We start from the raw sequence: 20,423 nt of genomic DNA, 5'->3' as shown, positions 1-20,423 counted from the left end.
GTGCAAATCAACTAAAGGTTGAAACAAACAATTGTTGAGAGACGGAAATAAAACAATATATAAGGAAATAAACTAAGTTAAATGTGTCTAAGGTTCAATTGAGAATATAGTAGTTGAATGATCAAACTCTCCTAATGGGGTGACTGTTGATTACCGAATTAACACCAGTTGTTACAATAAGTGTTGTAGCACTGGGCAGAATAAATCTGCATCTGCAGCTATCGCATGTTGGAAATCTCATACCTTTAAGTCTACTAACAATGACCAGCTGCTCATATATTTAAGGTATGGCTTTATAATCTTTAATCTCTCTTCCCTACAAGGTGAACACCTATGTCTAGGATATCACAAATCTTAATTTCAAGTATTGCCCTTATAGGATTTAAGTTAACCTAATCCAAGAAACTTGATTTAAGAACAAGTAATACTCTAATAATATCCGCTAAGACATGCTCTTTTGCTGCTCTATCCTAACTAAAACTATTAAATGGGTGGTCAACCGAAATAACAGTTATGTTCATAAAAACTATTAGAGTATAATGCTACAGCAATACCATAACAACATATAAGAACAATCAAGAACCATTGGATTATTTGTCACTAAACTACACGTAAATTTAGTTCATATTCTGAATGAGAAAAGTAAACTTAAATATACTGATCACAGAATACATCCAAACAATTTCAAGGAAGAAAGATAATATGAGTTGAGCACGGTGAAAGACTAGTGAATCTCCTCGGTTCTTCAATGATGCCAAGCAGTCCTTCTAAATCTTTTTCTTCTTCTTCTTGCCTTTTGTAATTTCTTGGATGGTAATCTCTCCGCCGCTTTCTATGTGGTGCATCTCTCATTTATATATTGCAAATTAGGTTAAAACCAAAGCCCATCAGCGTGCATGTGTTTAAATTAGGAAACATGCAGATCGTGATTTTATTGCTGACCAGGGCCTAAGTTTTCTCCCGCGTTGCTCCTAGATTGCTGCAGTACTGGTTGCTCTAACATCCGCAACAGCACTATATTATTCTCGATTGTGCTTTTCTTCTTTTGTGGCCATCTTCTTTCCTCCTCTTTCTCATCTAATGTCTCCACATCCCCTCATGAATTTAAAACCTACAATTTAAAACCTGTTTTTAGCACAAATTACTATGATTCAAGCAAAACTTGTTAAGACTCAACTAAAATGAATGTTTATGCAAAAGGTCACCAAAATGTAATCAAAACACATTAATTGCTCTCTAAATGGCCTTTATTCAAGTCTAGAATTGATGTAATAACTCTCATTTCCTAGAGTTATCACACCCCCAAACTTAAACTATTGCTTGTCCTCAAGTAATGACACATACTAACATTTCCCGCAAATAAACATGCACACAACTTTAGCTCTTTTATCAAATTTGCAAAGATTCTTCCACCTTCAGATCATAATCCCAATCATACAAAATGCCCATAGTAAATCAGTTCTAGACTTAAGCTTCTTTCTGTCCATAGTGTGTGTGTACTTCCTTTTGATTGAATTCCAGATATGCTGTAACATCACCAAAGGACTGCAGAAATTTCAGCAGTGATATACTTCATTCATAAAAGGGGTAGCATAAATTTCACATATTCAAACTGTGATTGCTTTAACATTGATAACCTGAGGGATAATCAACCTCCTCATTGTAACATTTATTTTTCATATGAATGTCAATCACTTGTAATGATGATACCAAATTACTCAAGCCATGCCCAGATCAGAGTTGCTGCAGCAATATCTGTGGTATAATCTTATCTCGAGGTATCTTTTACCCAAGGCTGAACATGTGGCTCATGAACAGATCCGACTACTCAATGCCTTAGACAGAGGACTTTTTTTTTAATGTGATTTTTTTATTTATTTATTTGCTACAGCACTGCTCATAACTCTCGCTACCTTTTACACATTTCTGCATATGAGGTGCATACTCAGATCTGGTTACTCAGCAACTTAAGCCATTGGAGTAGAGTTTTATTTCATAAATATCACAGTAAATCAACATGCTTCTCCCTTCAAACTTAAGATATTTTCTATTATTTTGGCTTTGCTCTAGCAGTCTCATCCAACTCAATCAAAGTCCAAGTGTTGGGACAGAATTTCACTTCTATCTATAACCATCTCTACTTGGCATTCTCATAAATACTTAATAGCACTCAATTTATCTTTATTAGGTTTTCAAATCCATACATAAATAAAGGACAACAAAGCTTCACACAACACAGACATAGACACATACATAAAACACATGCATTCGGAAACAACCCCCCCAAACTTGAGAGATGTTGTGTCCTCATAAGCAAACATAATAAAGGCACACAAATGGACAAACAAAAATGTTTTTTTTTTTTTAGTCACGAAAGAAACTAGTGAGATAAGAGTACTCCCCTGTGGTGGGGACTGCAGCACATAACAGGTTGCTATTAATGCTTCTTGGATGCACTGCGTAGCTTATCCTTTGGTGAAGCTTTTGGGGAGGTGGCTGGTAATGTCTTTGTCCTTTTCGCTGCAGGGCTGGTGAGAGGAGTTGTGGCTGGGGTTGCTGTAGCAGTACCTGTAGACGTACTACTTTTTCATTTGTTGGGTTGTCTTGGACTGGTGCGGATAGGCTGGCTAGGAGTTTGCTGTGGAGGCTTTTGAGTCAATGCGTCAGCTGCCTGGCCCTCAGCTGTGATGGCAGCAATTACCTCAAATAGTTACTTGACTTGCTCAGATGTAGGCATAGCTTTAGCTGCTGCAGCAGCCAGTTCAGCATCGACTTGCTCCATCTCATCGTCAGAGGCTGGAGGTGTTGCCATTTTTGCTTTATCCTTGTCCTTTCCTTTACCTACAAAGACTGGAATGGAAGGTTCCACGTCAAGGTCTTCCTCCTCCTCTTCTTGAATAATGTACTGCTTCCTAGTTTTGGACTGAGTTGGGATGGGTGGTTCCTCACGTTCTTACTCCGAATTATCCTCTGCCTCTGAGGGTGAGCTATCAGTCTCAGACTTGTCACCTTCTTCTTCAGGTAGGTCAGATGGTTCAACATCTTCTGAGTCAACTTTTGCTGGTGGTTCAGTTGTAGCTTGTTTTACTGGTACATCGAAAGTAGTGGCTTCTTCACTGGCTTCTGCTGGAGCACCTGTGGTGATGGTGTCAAAATTGTATTGCTGGAGCAGGAAAGCAGGGAAGTTCCGGTGAGTACGTTTCATATACCAAGCAAATTGGTGTAGTTGGCTATCCAGGTGCTGTAGATTACTCCAAAATCGACTATTTTCCTTCTGCTGAGCTTCCATACATTGATTGATACTGGTGCTGAGTGCCTGGATGGTCTGTTCGAAGCCAAGAGTTCGTCGTGCTCCTGTTACAGCAGCTGGTTCAGTGGTTGTTCCAGCACTCTCGCCAGCAACTCTCTCAATTGTACGTGCCGTAAAGGCACCATCATTCTTGACATGATCATCGCTGGCTTCAAAACGAACACCTAAAACTACACAAATGCTGGTGACAAGTGAAGGAAATAGTAAGGCAGCAGTTCGGTGAGTCTCTACTGCACACTCTCGGATTTCTCTTGCAATGATGCTACCCACATCTATGGGAAGCCCTCGAATAAGGACATATAGCAAAACCAATCTTTCTTGTGAAACCGTAGTAGTGTGAGTGGCAGGCATAAGCCTAGATTTCAAAAATTTTACCCACACATTAGCAATAGGTTTCAAATCTATCCTGTTAACTACACGCTCTTCCTCGTTAGCCCATGATGCCCCTTCGATGGTAAAAGTTGTAAAAATGGTGGTCCACTTTTTCGGGGTTAACTTATCACGCAATTTAGCATACTCGCAAGTAATTTCAGCAGGTAAATTATAAAAAGCATTGATAACACGAGAGTCTAATGGAAAAAGTGTGTTTCTTACCCAGATGTTGTGCTAATCAGGGCTTACCAAATTGGCATAAAATTCTTTTACTACCGGCAGTACAAGATTGCGAGGGTGTTTGCAAAACTCTAACCATCCTCGCTTTGCTGCAGCATTATGAATTGTTTGTAGAATTCCCGTGAGTTGGTCTGGAAATTGAAACCCTTTTTCTTCCAGAATCCTACGCGGCTTTATGAATTCGTCGTATTTTTCTTCGGCGTGGTAACTCTGGAACTGTGATGGATCTTTGAGGCGACTTGCTTTTTTCTTATTTCTCGACATTGCTATAGCAATAACAAATTGAGGCTACTGTTCTTGAGAGTAAAAAGAGAAGAAGAGGTTAAGAATTAGGAGAGTTGGATTTGCGAAGGAGATGGTGAATAGTGGTGTAGAGCACTAAGCACAGTGATTCCTTTTTTATAGTGGATTTGCAATTTAAGATAAATACGGTAACTAAAGATAAATGAGGGAATAAAACATTTTTAAATTGATGCACAAATCCCAAAAATATTGGCTAGTAAAATTAGGCATTAATTTCATAAATTTATTCGCAATTGCTATCCATATCCAAGCCTCCATCTGTCACAACTTATCTCCAACGGTACACGAGAGGCTCCCTCTTTTAATTTACTATAACGGTAAAATTGGTGGCTGCGGCACCCATTCGTTTACTCTAGCAACGGTACATACTCCATACCAAAGCCCCGAACACGTGGCTCACCTCAGCACTCTGCCACCATACATTCTCACCTGTCACAATGGAATTCAATTGTCACACATACTTGAGCTGATAAGGCTGTAATTGCATCAATGCTATGTACCCCTGCGGATTCTCTTGTTGCTGGTTGCCTAGCTGAAGGCCACTGGTAATTATTATTGGCAATTCTTTCTAAAATTTCATAAGCTTCAGTGTAGGATTTGGATAACAGAGTTCCATTTGCTGAAGCATCCACCATTAACCTTGTACTCGGATTCAACCCATTGTAGAAAGTTTCCAATTGAATGCAACAAGGAATACCATGATGAGGACACCTTCTGAGCAAGTCCTTGAACCTTTCCCAAGCCTCGTACAAACTCTCATCTTCAAGTTGATGGAAGGAGGTAATCTCATTTCATAATTTTGCATTCTTTGTCGGTGGAAAATATTTCATTAGGAATTTATCAGCCAATTCATTCCATGTAGTAATGGAATCAGATGGTAATGAATTTAACCATGCCCTTGCTCGATCTCTTAAGGAATAAGGAAATAACCTCAGTCTTAAGGCATTTTGTGTTGCTCCAGCAATCTTGAAAGCATCACTTACTTCCAAGAACAATTTAAGATGGAGATGAGGATCTTCATCAGGCGGTCCATTGAACTGTCCCACTGTTTGTAACATTTGAAACATCATTGGTTTTAACTTAAAATTTACAGCGTCTGCTTCAGGTCTGATGATGCCAGGATGTACAACTTGTGGAGCACAACATAATCTCTTATAGCTCTGTCTCTGTCATCGGCCATGTAAATAATATTGTTATTGCCTGGTTGTCTCCCGTTAGCATGTTCATTCTGCTCTTCTTGAATGTTGGCTGGTTGTAAAGGCCCGTGAAGGTTCAAATTTCCTTCATCTTGCAAATTATTCATGCCTGAAACAGTCTTTGAATTTCTTTGTTCTCTTCGTAATCTCATGATAGTCCTTTCAATCTTGGGATCGAATTGGAATACCACAGATATGTCCTTGTGCATGCACGTACTGATATGCCAATCAATAGAATGAATCAAGTTTAGTTTGGTGTTATCACGATTTACTTCACACTTCAAAAATAAACAATTAATCCCCGGCAACGGCGCCAAAAACTTGTTGGTTGATTTATATAATCAATTACTATTAATGCCAATGTGCAAGTATACATAACAAATAATAAAGTGATGAGTATTCAATATCGTCTCCACAAGAATTGAGGTTGCTCAAAATGCTAAAGCAATCACAATAATGCAAATCAACTAAAGGTCGAAATAAACAATTGTCAAACAATTCTATCGTAATTATTAATTGTGAGAGATGGAAATAAAACAATATATAAGGAAATAAACTAAGTTAAATGTGTCTAAGGTTCAATTGAGAATATAGTAGTTGAATGATCAAACTCTCCTATTAGGGTGACTGTTGATTACCGAATTACCACCAGTTGTTACAATAAGTGCTGCAGCACTGGGCAGAATAAATCTGCATCCGCAGCTATCGTATGTTGGAAATCTTATACTTTTAAATCTACGAACAATGATCATTCTGTCAATGAGGTTACTTGAGCTGATAAGGTTGTAATTGCATCAATGCTATGTACCCCTGCGGATCCTCTTGCTGCCGGTTGCTTGGCTGAAGGCCACTGGTAATTATTATTGGCAATTCTTTCCAAAATTTCATAAGCTTCAGTGTAGGATTTGGATAACAGAGCTCCATTTGCTGAAGCATCCACCATTAACCTTGTACTCGGATTCAACCCATTGTAGAAAATTTCCAATTGAATGCAACAAGGAATACCATGATGAGGACACCTTCTGAGCAAGTCCTTGAACCTTTCCCAAGCCTCGTACAAACTCTCATCTTCAAGTTGATGGAAGGAGGTAATCTCATTTCATAATTTTGCATTCTTTGTCGGTGGAAAATATTTCATTAGGAATTTATCAGCCAATTCATTCCATGTAGTAATGGAATCAGATGGTAATGAATTTAACCATGCTCTTGCTCGATCTCTTAAAGAATAAGGAAATAACCTCAGTCTTAAGGCATTTTGTGTTGCTCCAGCAATCTTGAAAGCATCACTTACTTCCAAGAACAATTTAAGATGGAGATGAGGATCTTCATTAGGCAGTCCATTGAACTGTCCCACTGTTTGTAACATTTGAAACATCATTGGTTTTAACTCAAAATTTACAGCGTCTACTTCAGGTCTGATGATGTCAGGATGTATAACTTGTGGAGCACAGGATTTTATGTATACATATTGATGGGCTGATCCCCTTATATCTGCCATGGTCCATCCAATTGCTCTTCTATATTTTCTCAGTAAATCTACTAGGCTTTGTTCTTGACCTGCATCCAAAGTAGAAGAAATGATTACAGGGAGTGTGTTGTTTTGACCAAGATAAGCATACTTTAAATGTAAAGGTAACAATTTTAATTCAAAACTATGAGGTGATTCAATAGATGGTAAAGTTATTTTTACTTCCCTGTCTGAAAGATTCAGGTGTTCAATAACTTTGTTGTGCCTATTAGATTGTTGTTTGTCCATCCAATCTGTTTGAATTGCTGCAACATCTTCCTCTTTAACCTCCTCAAAGGTGGTGACTTTGTTAAGTACATTACTACAGCATCTATCCATTCTGTCTGCTACAACAAGATCCACTACACTTAGGAAATTTCAATCTTCTATTTCATCAGGGTTTCTCATAGCCTCTAGTACATTAAATGTGACTTGCTGATCATTCACTCGCATGGTCAGCTCTCTTTTCTGCACATCTATTAGAGTCTTCCCAGTTGCTAGAAAAGGTCTGCCAAGTATAATGGGTACCTCTTTGTCAGCTTTAAAGTCCAGCACAATGAAATCCACTGGAAAAATGAATTTGTCAACCTTCACCAGTACATCATCTATCTTTCCTTCAAGATTTTAAAGGAGAGAAAAAAATTATTACCTTTAAATGCAGATTCACTTTTTTTTTCTTTTTTTTAATAAGAGAAAAAACTACAAGAAAATAATTAAAAGAAATTATTTACAAAAAATAATTCTACAAATTAAAATAACTTACCTCCCGGCAACGGCGCCAAAAACGTGTTATGTAAATTTTATTGAACTCACAAGTGCACAAATCTATGGTAGTATAGATCAATGGTGACGAGTGTGGATCCCCCGAGGAGGTGGATTTTAATTAAGTGTATAATTAATTTTCTAAATGGGTGGTTGGATTTGTGGTGAAAGTAACTTAGGTTATCCTAAAATTTGAATTAAAATGGCGAGAATAAATTGAAGCGAATTCTATTGAAATGCGGCACTTGGGTATCTGGATCCGTATCAACATACACTATGGGCTAAATATTCATTATTAGTGCCAATTAAATCATGAGGAGGGTATCCACACCTCATGAACCACACTCTAATCAATATAGTGCTAAGGGCTTATCGTGCCAAATAATAATAACCTTGTACTAGGTTGTCGGTGAAACCAGGGCAGTATCTAGATAATGTTATTATTATTTGTCGACGAAAATTCAAAACATCCACAATAATCAGAGGGGAAGAGAAAGTAAATTTACCAAATAAAGCCCATGACACATGTTGAGACTTCACCTTTAACCCAAGCTTGAAAGAAAATTAGCTACTCATAATTGAACTAGGGGTAAAATGAGAATTTATTAAAATATGTAGAAAATACAAGATAGAGAAGGAATTATAGAAAATAGAGCCCAAACATGGATTCAAAGATGTCAAATTAGGGGGGAGAGCCCCCATTTTATAGATACATTGAGTAAATCATGGTCATCGGATCAAAAACATTTTGGACGCTCAGGATTGCGCCACATCATCAGTAAACAGTACGCGGTTTGACCACATGGTTTGAATAGTAACACTGTTTGACTAGGCGATTTGAATAGTGACACGGTTTGAACAGTGACACGATTTGGTTCAAAATAATCCTGTGTATATGCATATACCGTACGTGCGATTTTTAGTCCACTAACATGCTGTCACGTCACCGATCAACAGTACATAAGAATTTTAGTCCAATAGAATCGTGACACCTCATCAGTCAATGCCACATCATCGGTCAATGCCACGTCATCAATCCGTCTATGTGAACAGTGTCGTGAATAGTAACGTAGACACTATCATACATGTGAGCAATGTTATTTTTCCTTTTATACTCCTCCTAAGGTTTTCGACCGTCCTGAGTTCAAAAGTGATGTCCGTTTTGTCGTCTGATCTCTCGTTCATTGTGAAATGACCATGATGCCCCTAAAATACATAAAATACTTAATTATAATACAATACACATAATTAAATGACAAGAGACTTAAATACATAAAAGTAGGAATGTTAGTGGAACTTGAAGTATAAAATGACGATTTTCTCTTTAATAAATATATACTTTATAATACTCAACATCCAATGCTCACTCTTGGTCTCATTTTGAAAAACTTTCAAGAATGAAATAAATCAAACCCGTTCTGAGTGAAATGATCACCTTTTTATGTATATCTTATTTTCATCTTAAAAAAATATTAAAAATTTTAGGATAAAAGCTTGTTTAGTCCCTATATTATGAGGTTAGTGTCCATTTAGTCCATGTATTTTTAAAAACACCTGAAAACGTCCCTGCTACTAAATATTGACACTCATGCCATTATTTTTTATTATTTTTAACTTGCTTTTACAATATTACACTTTTACAATAATGTTTCTTTTTTGGATATTAATAAAAAATTAAATTATCAAATTAAACTAAAAAATAAAATAAAAACAAAAAAGGTATATATTAATTTTTGTGGAAGCTCACGTATGTCTAAAAAATTAATATCGTAAAAAATTACATTATCAATTTTTTTAGAAAAATTAATATTTTAACTCAAGAGTGTGTTCCACAAAAATTAATATATATATTTTATTTTATTTTATTTTTTGGCGTTAAACTGGTAATTTATTTTTTTCTTTTTAATAATGTCTAAAAAAATTATTACAATGGGCAATATTATAAAAATAAGTTAAAAGGAACAAAGGATAATGGTAAAAGTGTCAATAATTTAATGGTATGGATGATTTGAGGTATTTTTAAAAATATAGGGACTAAACATACATTAACTTCAAAATATAGGGACTAAACAAGCTTTTACCCAAAATTTTACATGTCAACTCTTATGTTAAACGAAGAAGACTTCATATTAGTAAGCACTCTCCTTGAGGCAATTGCAAGAAGATCTCTCAAATAGATCCCGTTAGACCATTTTCCAATGTGCTGCATTAGGCTGTGTAGAGTAGTCGTTGAAATGATTCTGCAAGACCTGTGGAGCTATAGTGGTGCTGACTATGGACCAATCTATGATTAGAGGCAACTAGCGAGTCTATTCCAGAATTCTGAGGAACAATATGTATTGAATGTATACACTAGTTAGTACTATGAATTATCTTCTTACATTTTGTAGAATGAACACATGTTGCGCCTTGAAAATTTTCTAGATCTTAAAAGATAAAAAGTGATAATAGTATCTCAATATAGCAACCATGGGCAATAATAATAATTGTATGAAATTTTTAACTCAAAGTGCTTAATTTAATTTCTAAGCTTTAATTTCTTGAGAAGTTGTTAATGCTTTGCTTCTTCTTCTTTTGCCACCATAGGAGAATGAGTGAGTTTGTTTTTTTTTCCTTTTTTTCATTCTTGTTTGGAGTTTAAGGTAAGTGAAAGTTGGGTTTGGTTTTGTTTTGTAAGGTTGGAGGTTAAGGCCAGTGGAGATAGAGTGTCATTATTAATGTTATTACTATTATTATTAAAGCGAGAGACTTTAAATAAAAATTAAAAAAACAAAGGACAGCATTTTCATATTATTTTTTACTTTTTAACCTATTTCACAATCTGCAGTAAAAATGTAATTTTAAATTTGGGGGTAAAAAAAGTTATTTATACAATATTTTGTTAGTTCTCTTAATAGTTTGAAAACAGAAGTGGACAAATGTAAAACAATATAACTTCTAAGAAGAGTTTAGTAAAATAAAATAAGAATTGTGTACTTTTAAAGAAGTGCAAAAAAAAAAGTGATCGGTGGATAATTACCCTTCTTTTTATTACCAAAGAAATTCAAGGTAAAATTTGATAACACTCATGTCAAAGGATTTATATTTAATAGATTACCAAATTTGCCTCAACATAAAAGATTGATTAGATGGCAACAATTTTTTATTGAATATGATTTGAAGTTGAGTATATTAAAGGATCTACCAATTGTATTACAGATTTCTTGAGTAGAGCATAAAATGGAGAAAAGTCTTTCCCAAATATTAAAAGGCATAATGATGTGCTATAAAGGCCAAGAGTTTCTTCTCAAAGGCGAAAAAAATGATTTACAATAGGCTTGCAATGATAGATGATGCCCATGAATTAAAGCATTTTCCAAATATTAAAGGGCATAATTAAAGCCTTTCTTGAGCAGATAATACAATAGAGAAAAGCCTTTCCCAAATATTAAAAGGCATAATGATGTGCTCTGAAGGATAAGAGTTTCTTCTCAAAGGCAACAAAATGATTTACAGTGGGCTTGCCATGATAGATGATGCTCATGAAGAATTGAGTAAAGTTTGTCTAGACAAAAGTTTGCAAAATCATTCAAAAATCTAAACTTCAAAATAATGTATTACAACATGCTAAAAAATGTTCATTTCAAGTATCAAACTAAGGGGCATATCACCCAAAGTTCTTTACAAAACTTAAATATCACATATCTAGAGAAATTTGTCACAATTAACAATCTTAAAGAGCAATATATGAAGAGAGAAAGATCTCAAAGCTCTTCAGGGAGCTTAAAACCTCAATATGACAAGAGTGTTTCAATGGTTAAAATTCCATTAGAAATTGACTATGCTTATGATTATAAAAAAAATTGGTAAAATAACCTAAGGGGTTTATACCTGAGGATTAACTTTGTTCTAAGAGGTGATCAAAATTAATAAAAGATATGTTTGAATATGGTTTCCTTAACCCTTTTTGAAAAAATTAAAGAGGTTGTCATTGACCTCAAAAGGATATCCAAAACAAAACAAATAATTTTTATCAAGATTCTCATTGCTTGCTGTTGTGCAAATTTTATTGAACTCGCAAGTGCATGAATCTATTGTAGAATAGATTAATGGTGACGAGTGTCGATCCCACGAGGAGGTGGATTTTAATTATATGTAGAATTAATTTTTTATGAGAGTGGTTGGATTTGTGGTAAAAGTGACTTAGATTATCCTAAAATTTGAATTAAAATGGCGAGAATAAATTAAAGCGAAATCTATTGAAATGAAGCACTTGGGTATCTGGATCTGCATCAACATGCACTATGGGCTAAATATTCCTTATTAATGCCAATTAAATCATGAGGGGGTTTCCACTCCTCATGAACTACACTCTAATCAATATGGTGCTAAGAGCTTATCGTGCCAAACAATAATAACATTGTACTAGGGAGCCGGTTAAACCAGTGCGGTATCTAGACAATATGATTACTATTTGTCCACGAAAAGTCAAAGCATCCACAATAATTAGAGGGGAAGAGAAAGTATATTTACCAAATAAAGCCCATGGCATATGTTGAGACTTCACCTTCAATCCAAGCATGAAAGAAAATTAGCTACTCATAATTGAACTAGGGGCAAAATGAGAATTTATTAAAATATGTAGAAAATACAAGATAAAAAAAGAATTATAGAAAATGGAGCTTAAAAATGAATTCAGGGATGCCAAATTAGGTGGGGGAGCCCCTTTTTTATAGATACACTAAGTAAATCATGGCCATCGGATTAAAAACATTTTGGATGCTCAGGATTGCGCCACGTCATTGGTCAACAGTACGCAGTTTGACCATGCGGTTTGAATAGTACACGGTTTCACCACGCAGTTTGAACAGTGAGACGGCTTGAATAGTGACGCGGTTTAGTTGTAAATAATCTCGTGTATATGCATGTACCGTACGCACGATTTTTAGTCTATTAACATGCTGCCACGTCACCGATCAACAGTACACAAGAATTTCAGTCCAATAGAATCGTGACACCTCATCAGTCAATGTCACATCATCGGTCAATGCCACATCATCGTTTCGTATATGTGAACAGTATCATGGACAGTACCGTACATGTGAACAATGTCATTTTTCCTTTTATGCTCCTCTTAAGGTTTTCGACTGTCCTGAGTTCAAAAGTAATGTTCGTTTTGCTGTCTGGTCTCTCGTTCATTGTGCAATGACCATGATGCCCCTAAAATACATAAAATACTTAATTAAAATAAAACACACATAATTAAATCACAAGAGACTTAAATACACAAAAGTAAGGGTTGTTAGTGAAACTTGAATTGTAAAATGACGATTTTCTCCTTTATAAATATACACTTTCTAACACTCAACACTTGCCTTAATAACTATGGTAACAAATGGTATCTGACACAGCACATGATTCAAGTTGACATTAGCACCAAGAAGTTAGTCTAATTATTGATTTAGATCAGGTCTACAATGACTATAATCTTGAGTTGTTTAAGTCTAAAGCTCTCAATGGCTCCATAAGGCCACAAAATAATCTTTTCTTTAAGCAGAAATGAAAGTATATTGGTCGAACAAGTAATATTGAAAAATAAAAAGGCAATATATGAAAATCTCATGGATTTTAGCATGCCAACGCACCTTGAGATATACAAAATACTAAAGCATCAATCATCATGTGGCTACTGTTACAAAGGATCAAAAGGAGAATCTAGCGGGTAAAACATGTCACTAGATGAGGAGTTGATAATAGGCATGTGATAGAAAAGTTTTTGAAAAAGATAAAAGATGTTAGCTTAAGGCATTAATCATTCAAAAGAAAAGATTCTAAAAGGATAATGCTTATCAAAACCATGTGAAGACTGCCTGCCAACAAGAAAAAGAAGACAACAATTGTCCTCAATGATAAAAGGAAGAGGAGTCACTTTATCTCAAAGAAATCCACCATCCACTAAGAAATTGTAACAAGTATCATGTAAGAAGAGATAACCTTATCTCTCCAAGTTTAGAAATAGAACTATATAAGGAGGATGAAGCATCTTATGTCTAATCCTTCACTTGCACCTGTATTTTCTTTTCTGTAATCTTTTGTTAAAATTTCAGTTATGAAATAAATAAAACTCTTTTTGAGTAAAATTATCATTTTTCATATATCTTATATATTCTTAGAAACTAACCAAGAATCTTACATCACTTGTGCTATATGAGGAAGATATCCTATTACTAAGCACTCTTTTAGAGACAATTGTAAGAAATTCACTTAGATCCTATTAGCCAGTCTATTGTACCTTACATTAGGCCATGTGGAACAGTCGCTGAAATGATCTTGCGTGATGTGGAGTGACGGCGGTGCTGACCACGGAACTATCTATAGTAGGAGACAATTAGTGAATCTATTCCAGAATTCCAAGAGATAGTACACTGGTTAGTAATTCTAAACTATCTATTTATATTTTAGCATCAAATGGAATATTGGGCATTGTTTATTTTCTTGAATTTTATAAGATAGGAAATGATAACAGTAACTCAAATTCATAAAAATAGAGAGATTTGTTAACAAGTTTTTATATGCAATTGATAATTTAGATTTCAGTCAAGAATATCAAGTCATTTATACAATTTCTATTGTTAAAAATTGATTAATTACAAGCAAATGCTTGTATGAAGAAATGAAAAGGACTCAAAATCATCATTGAATAATGGATAACAACAATGAAAATGCGAACTTTTTGATTTAGGAGGCTAGATTTAGATTACAATTTCTATATGAAAGCGTTAATAATATGTGTGTGTGTGTGTTAGAAGAAAAGATTTAATTTATGTCTCAAGAAAGAAATAGTTGTTAATGTAGGATCTAATTTAGAATATATAGATCTCTATGAGAATGATAATCATTTAGAACTTTATAAGATTATAGTTAAAATATTAAGAAGTTTTAAGAATAGATGTAAAAGAGATAGAAGAAAGAATGATCAACTATTGAAAATTAAGATTAAAAACCATTAAGATAAATATAAAAATTTTATGGTAACTAAAAGAATTAAAGAAAGTTGAAATTTGTGATCGTTATGTCATGCTTCTGTCCTCTCTCTCTCGTTTTTTTTATTTTTTGTTCAATCTAACTTTTTATTTGATTTTTTTCTCAACCGCAAATTTTTTTTTGTTTTTTACTCTCTCCAAATTCATTTCACAATTCTTTGTTACTTTCGGACACTGTCTGCAATCTTCTTTTAATAATCTTGTATTTCTTTTCCACTCTCGCTTTGTGTCTCTCTGGTCTCTACCCTTCACTATTTAACTTTCTTTTTCTCACATTACTTACCCAATCGAAAGCGACGTTGTTTCACGTCTCGGCATCCCACTAGAAGCAAAGTAATTGTAATTGTTATCGGGTTATTAATTTTTTAATCATCTTTATTCTTCACTATTATTTTTAATTTTGGGAAAGGACCAAAGAGCTCTTCAAATTAATTAATCTATTGTTTTTACCAGACAGTCAATCTAGCGATTCTTCTCTCACATTTTTGCTATTAAAATAAAAAAGTAATTAAAATGTCATACATAAAAAAGAGTAGTAATCCTATGTTCGGAACAATAAATAAAATAAAACCTCGAATTTTTCGTTTACATAGAAAAACAAATCAAAAGTAGATCAATTTAAGTATTGAAGATTTAGTCCCATGGCATGAATTCAATGAACATCACATAGGTAGAGCTTCTTCTTTGGTTTTCAAAATTGAGAAGAGACTTGTGTGATGAATTTAGGGAAAATTCTATGATGCCATAATTATTATGGACCGTTAGATTAAATCAACAATTCACAGTAATTATGAAATAATAAAAATTTTTAATTAAATTAGATCTAACCGATTATAAGCCGGTTAAGTACTTTTTAAAAATAAAATTTTACCAGTGTAAATTTAAAGGGAAAAAAAAAGAGGATTTACCTTTTAAAGAAATAAAAAAAATAGAAAGGGAAAACTTCCGTTCATATCTTTTCGTTAATCCCTAATTAACGGATTCCTAAAGAAACCTCTTGATACATCTGTAGATTGCAGCCATTGTTGAGTTGATTTTCTGTCTTGATTTTCTATCTTCGTCGAATTGCTGAGTCTCTGCCGTAACTGCCTCTATCTTGGTTTGCCCGTTGTCACATGTGCAAGGTAAGTTTAATCCTCTGTCTCGTTCGAATTGCTAAGCATTTTAGTTTCTTTCATGGTCATAATTTGTTCACGGCATTGAATCTAAGAATTAAGAAGTCGCTGCAAAGTGTTTGGGTTTGCATAGTTTTCTTTCATGGTCATAATTTCTGCATTTGTTCACGGAATTAAGAAGTTCCTGTGCAATGTGTTTGGGTTTGCATAGTTTTCTTTCATGGTCATAATTTCCGCATTTGTTCACGGAATTAAGAAGTTCTTGTGCATAGTGCTTGGGTTTGCTTAATGTCAGTGTTTAGTTAAAGATTACACATACATTCTTCTTTCTCTTTTATATGGAAATTGAATGGGGATTTCCCGTTAAGTCTTCAATAATCACTTATTTGAAGCTTCGATTCTTGAAAAAAAATTCTGACACTGTCTTTTTTCTCCATTATTACTGCAAGCTTTTTTTTTTCTAATACTGTAATTTGATTTGAAACTAAATTTATAATGCTTATTGAGAAAGGTGTAGACCATAAGAATAGTTTCTAAATGCTGCTCTGCATCAAGCATTCAATTATCATTGTTATGCACTTCTTGATCTCTGAGTTATAAATAAAAATTTTATGCCATGCTTGTATTATTCCATTATTTTATTTCATTTCTATTAACAACCAATCACAAATTGTGGTCTGCAGGTGTATATTCTAAACCTCTTGTACCCTTTAAAAGATTTTTTTCCCATTAACTACAAGTGGTTATCATAAACTTTTGGATTTATAGATTGACTTGCACACTTGATAAGCTGGTATTCCTCTCTTAATTGACTACATGGCACCTATTGGTACCTATAGCTTGGCCCCTAGGTTTGACAGACTCTATTAGTTCTGATTAATGACAAGTAAACGCAATATTATATATATATAAACTTTTTTTGCCTTTAACTCTAATTTAATGGTTAGGCTCGAGCCTAAATTCAAAGCCCGATTAATTTCATATCAGGGTTCGGGACCTACATGCCCGACTCAACCTCACCTGACCCTAAAACTTTAAAAAAAGTTTATATATATATATTAAGTTTATTATTTATGTAATAATATGGTTACGACCTTGAGTAATTTTTATTTTTATGTTACTTCAAACAATTTCTGAAGCTTTTATATTGTAATGTATATGGGGAGGCTATGTCCAATATTTAAATTTTAAATTAACTAAAAAAAACCTTTAAAAGAAAGTGTGATCAGGCCTAGACTTTTAAATAATCGGGCTTTTTTAGGCTTGAAAATTTTATTTCAGTTATAAGGCCATGCCCGGAAATGGCTAAGCACGGGCCTGGCTCAGCCCACTACCATCATCAATTAATTCATAATCCTTGTAAATGTGTTACAATCATTCAAGTCTCATATAATTTAAAATTGTAAATACACAAAAAGGTTTTCAAAGACTTCCAAAAGAACGCCAATAGTCTAACTCTCCAATTTATTTCGCATAGGATATGGGTCGGGTCAACTAAGCTAAACTAATGTTGAAAAAAAGGAAGCAAATTAATGCTGGAGTGGTCAATTAGTCTTCAGAATTGTAAGAATTACAAAACTTTAAAAATGACATAAAACTCATAAATTAACATTAACTGTAAATTAAACAAACAAACTGTAATCCACACATAGGATAGCTTGACAGAAAAATAAGTAAATTAATGTTGGAATTGAAAATTGGTCTTCAAAATTAGAAGAAATACAAAAGCTTAAACAAAACAACATAAAGCTCGTAAATTCACATTAAGTATGAAATGAAACTAAAAAATTGAAAATCATACATAGAATTAGAAGTATGACATAAAACTCGTAAATTGACATTAAGTGTGAAGTAAAACAAAAAATACGTAAACCACACATGAAACTAGTAAATTGATGGAAAATAGAATAGATTAATGTTCGAGTTGTAAATTGCAAGAAGAACTTGTAAACAAAACAAAAACTTAGACAAATGACATAAAATTTGTAATTCACATTAAGTGTGAAATGAAACTAAAAATTTGTATACAACACATAAAATTAGTAAATTGATGAAAAATTGGGTAAATTAATGTTAGAGTTGTAAATCACAAGAAAAACTTGTAAACAAAACAAAAACTTAGACAAATGACATAAAACTTGTAAAATCACATTAAGTGTGAAATGAAACTAAAAATTTGTAAACGACACATAAAACTAGTAAATTGATGAAAAAAAAAGATAAATTAATGTTGGAGTTGTAAATCACAACAAGAACTTGGAAACAAAACAAAAACTTTGAAAAATAATATAAAACTTGTAAATTCACATTAAGTGTGAAATGAAATAAAAATTTGTAAACAACACATAAAATTAGTAAATTGATTGAAAAATGGGTAAGTTAATGTTGAAGTTGTAAATCACAAGAAGAACTTGCAAACAAAACAAAAACTTAGAAAAATAACGTAGAACTTGTAAATTGACATTAATTGTGAAATGAAACACAAAATTTGTAAACCACACATAAAATTAGTAAATTGATTGAAAAATCGGTAAGTTAATGTTGGAGTTGTAAATTGCAAGAATAAGTTGTAAGCAAAACAAAAACTTAGAAAAATAATATAAAACTTGTAAATTGACATTAAGTGTGATATGAAACAAAAAATGTATAAACCACACATAGAACTAGTAAATTGATTGAAAAATGGGTAAGTTAATGTTGGATTGTAAATTGCAAGAAGAACTTTTAAGGAAAATAAAAACTTAGAAAAATAACATAGAACTTGTAAATTGACATTAAGAGTGAAATGAAAAAAAAATTATAAATCACACGTAAAACTAGTAAATTGATGAAAAATAGGTAAATTAATGTTGGAGTTGTAAATTATAAGAACTTCTAAACAAAACAAAAACTTAGAAAAATTACATAGAACTTGTAAATTGACATTAAGTGTGAAATGAAACAAAAAATGTGTAAATAAATCACACGTAAAACTAGTAAATTAATGAGAAATGGGTAAATTAATGTTGGAGTTGTAAATTACAAGAAAAAAGTATAAACAAAACAAAAACTTAGAAAAATGACATAAAACTTGTAAACTGAAATTGTAACATATGCACTTTGATTTTTCCTAATTAAGTGTATGATTTAATTTTTCCTCTTCGATATTAATTTTAAAATTGTCGCAACATTAAATCGAGACAAATTGAGCACGATTAAAAACTCAGGTAGTCGGATTTTATTTTCGTCACGGGTCCGGTATTAACTTAATTTGTATTGCTCAAGTGCAAAAAAAGAAAAAAGAAAAAAGAGAAGCTGGTTTCTATAAATGGAAAGGGGAAACAGATTTCCAAAAGAGGAAAGAGAGAGGGGCACGTGAGAGAGAATGAGAGAGAGAAATTGACCCGTTTAGCTGGATCCGACCCGCGTCCTTCACCCGGCTCCAGCAGCCGATTCCGGCCACCTCATCGGCCAAGCTTGGTATCGATCTGAAGCTTGAGCGACGCCGGTCATATCCGTGCTGTCATCGTCACTGGAAAACAGCCAGAACGTCGGCGATCAAAGCTTGAAAAACCTGCGGCTCAACCCGTTTTTGTCGCCGTCGATATCGCCGGATTTTAGCCGCGCCACCGCCTAGATCTTGTTCCTCAATTCACACTCATCACTTTCCGACTGACCACGACCACCGGGGACGCCGTCTTGGCCGCGAACGACCACCGGGAAACTCATGGATTTTTGAACTTCGATCCGCCGCTGTCGTCGCGCGTGGGAGGTCACCGCCGGCACCGTTGGACTCACCGAGGTTTGAACTATCATACCTGAGCTTCCCTTAATCGTTGAGTGAACTCCGGTCACCGTTGACCGGCAGGGGCAATTCGATAATTTTGTAAGACTTTGGGGTAAATTTGTAATTTGAAGAAATGATGGATAAATTGCTAATTTTATATTAGGGGATTTTGGGGGTAATTCAGTAATTTACGTTGTTAAGGACATTTTGGTAATTTTACACTCCGAGGGTAATTTCATAATTTCTGACATTGTGGTTATTTTTATAATCTGAATTGAGGTCAGCTTGGTAATTTAAGATTACGAGGATAATTGGGTAAGTATTGATGTCGGGGGCGTTTTGGTAATTTTGGCAATTTTGGGTATTTTGGTAATTTGAGGCATACGGGAATAGTGGATTATGAATGAATATTTGTTTCGAGTTCTAATGCGTAAAATTAGTTGTATTTCACATTTACGGAAAATAATTATGTCGTTTATTTAATTAAGAGGACCCACGGGCAAGAATCAACCCGCGGACGTTGGTGATACAGAGTCTGGACATCGTCACTGTTAGTGGAATATACAAAACTTATTTTCATAGTATATTCTGATTTTACTATATAGTACAACATGTTTTGAAAATAAATATTTGATGCTTCGATTTAATGATTTTCTAGAAAAATTGATTTCTATCTCCATGCTAATATTTATTGTTATTAAGAATGAGTTTGATTAATGATTTTATTGTCGTTTTTGAGTAAATGCATGATATTAGAATTCAGTGGATTTGAGATTGTTAAATAAAAAGGAAATGAGATTTCAGATGTGATTATACGTTTATGAACATGT

The 20,423-nt window shown here is 33.9% G+C and overlaps 2 non-coding genes across 2 annotated transcripts; both read left to right on the top strand.

Moving 5' to 3' along the window:
• Positions 1–4,918: 4,918 nt before the first annotated feature.
• Positions 4,919–5,026, top strand: LOC112496499 (small nucleolar RNA R71). Its single transcript, XR_003063057.1, has one exon. It is a non-coding gene; the product is annotated as a small nucleolar RNA R71 (small nucleolar RNA).
• A 1,396-nt stretch (positions 5,027–6,422) lies between these two features.
• On the top strand, positions 6,423–6,530 carry LOC112496501 (small nucleolar RNA R71). Its single transcript, XR_003063058.1, has one exon. It is a non-coding gene; the product is annotated as a small nucleolar RNA R71 (small nucleolar RNA).
• The last annotated feature ends 13,893 nt before the right edge of the window (positions 6,531–20,423 follow it).

The sequence above is a fragment of the Citrus sinensis genome, chromosome 7, assembly GCF_022201045.2.
Source record: "Citrus sinensis cultivar Valencia sweet orange chromosome 7, DVS_A1.0, whole genome shotgun sequence".
Classification (NCBI taxonomy): domain Eukaryota; kingdom Viridiplantae; phylum Streptophyta; class Magnoliopsida; order Sapindales; family Rutaceae; genus Citrus; species Citrus sinensis.
Note: the sequence above shows the minus strand (reverse complement) of the source record. Positions and strands in the feature narration are given on the sequence as shown.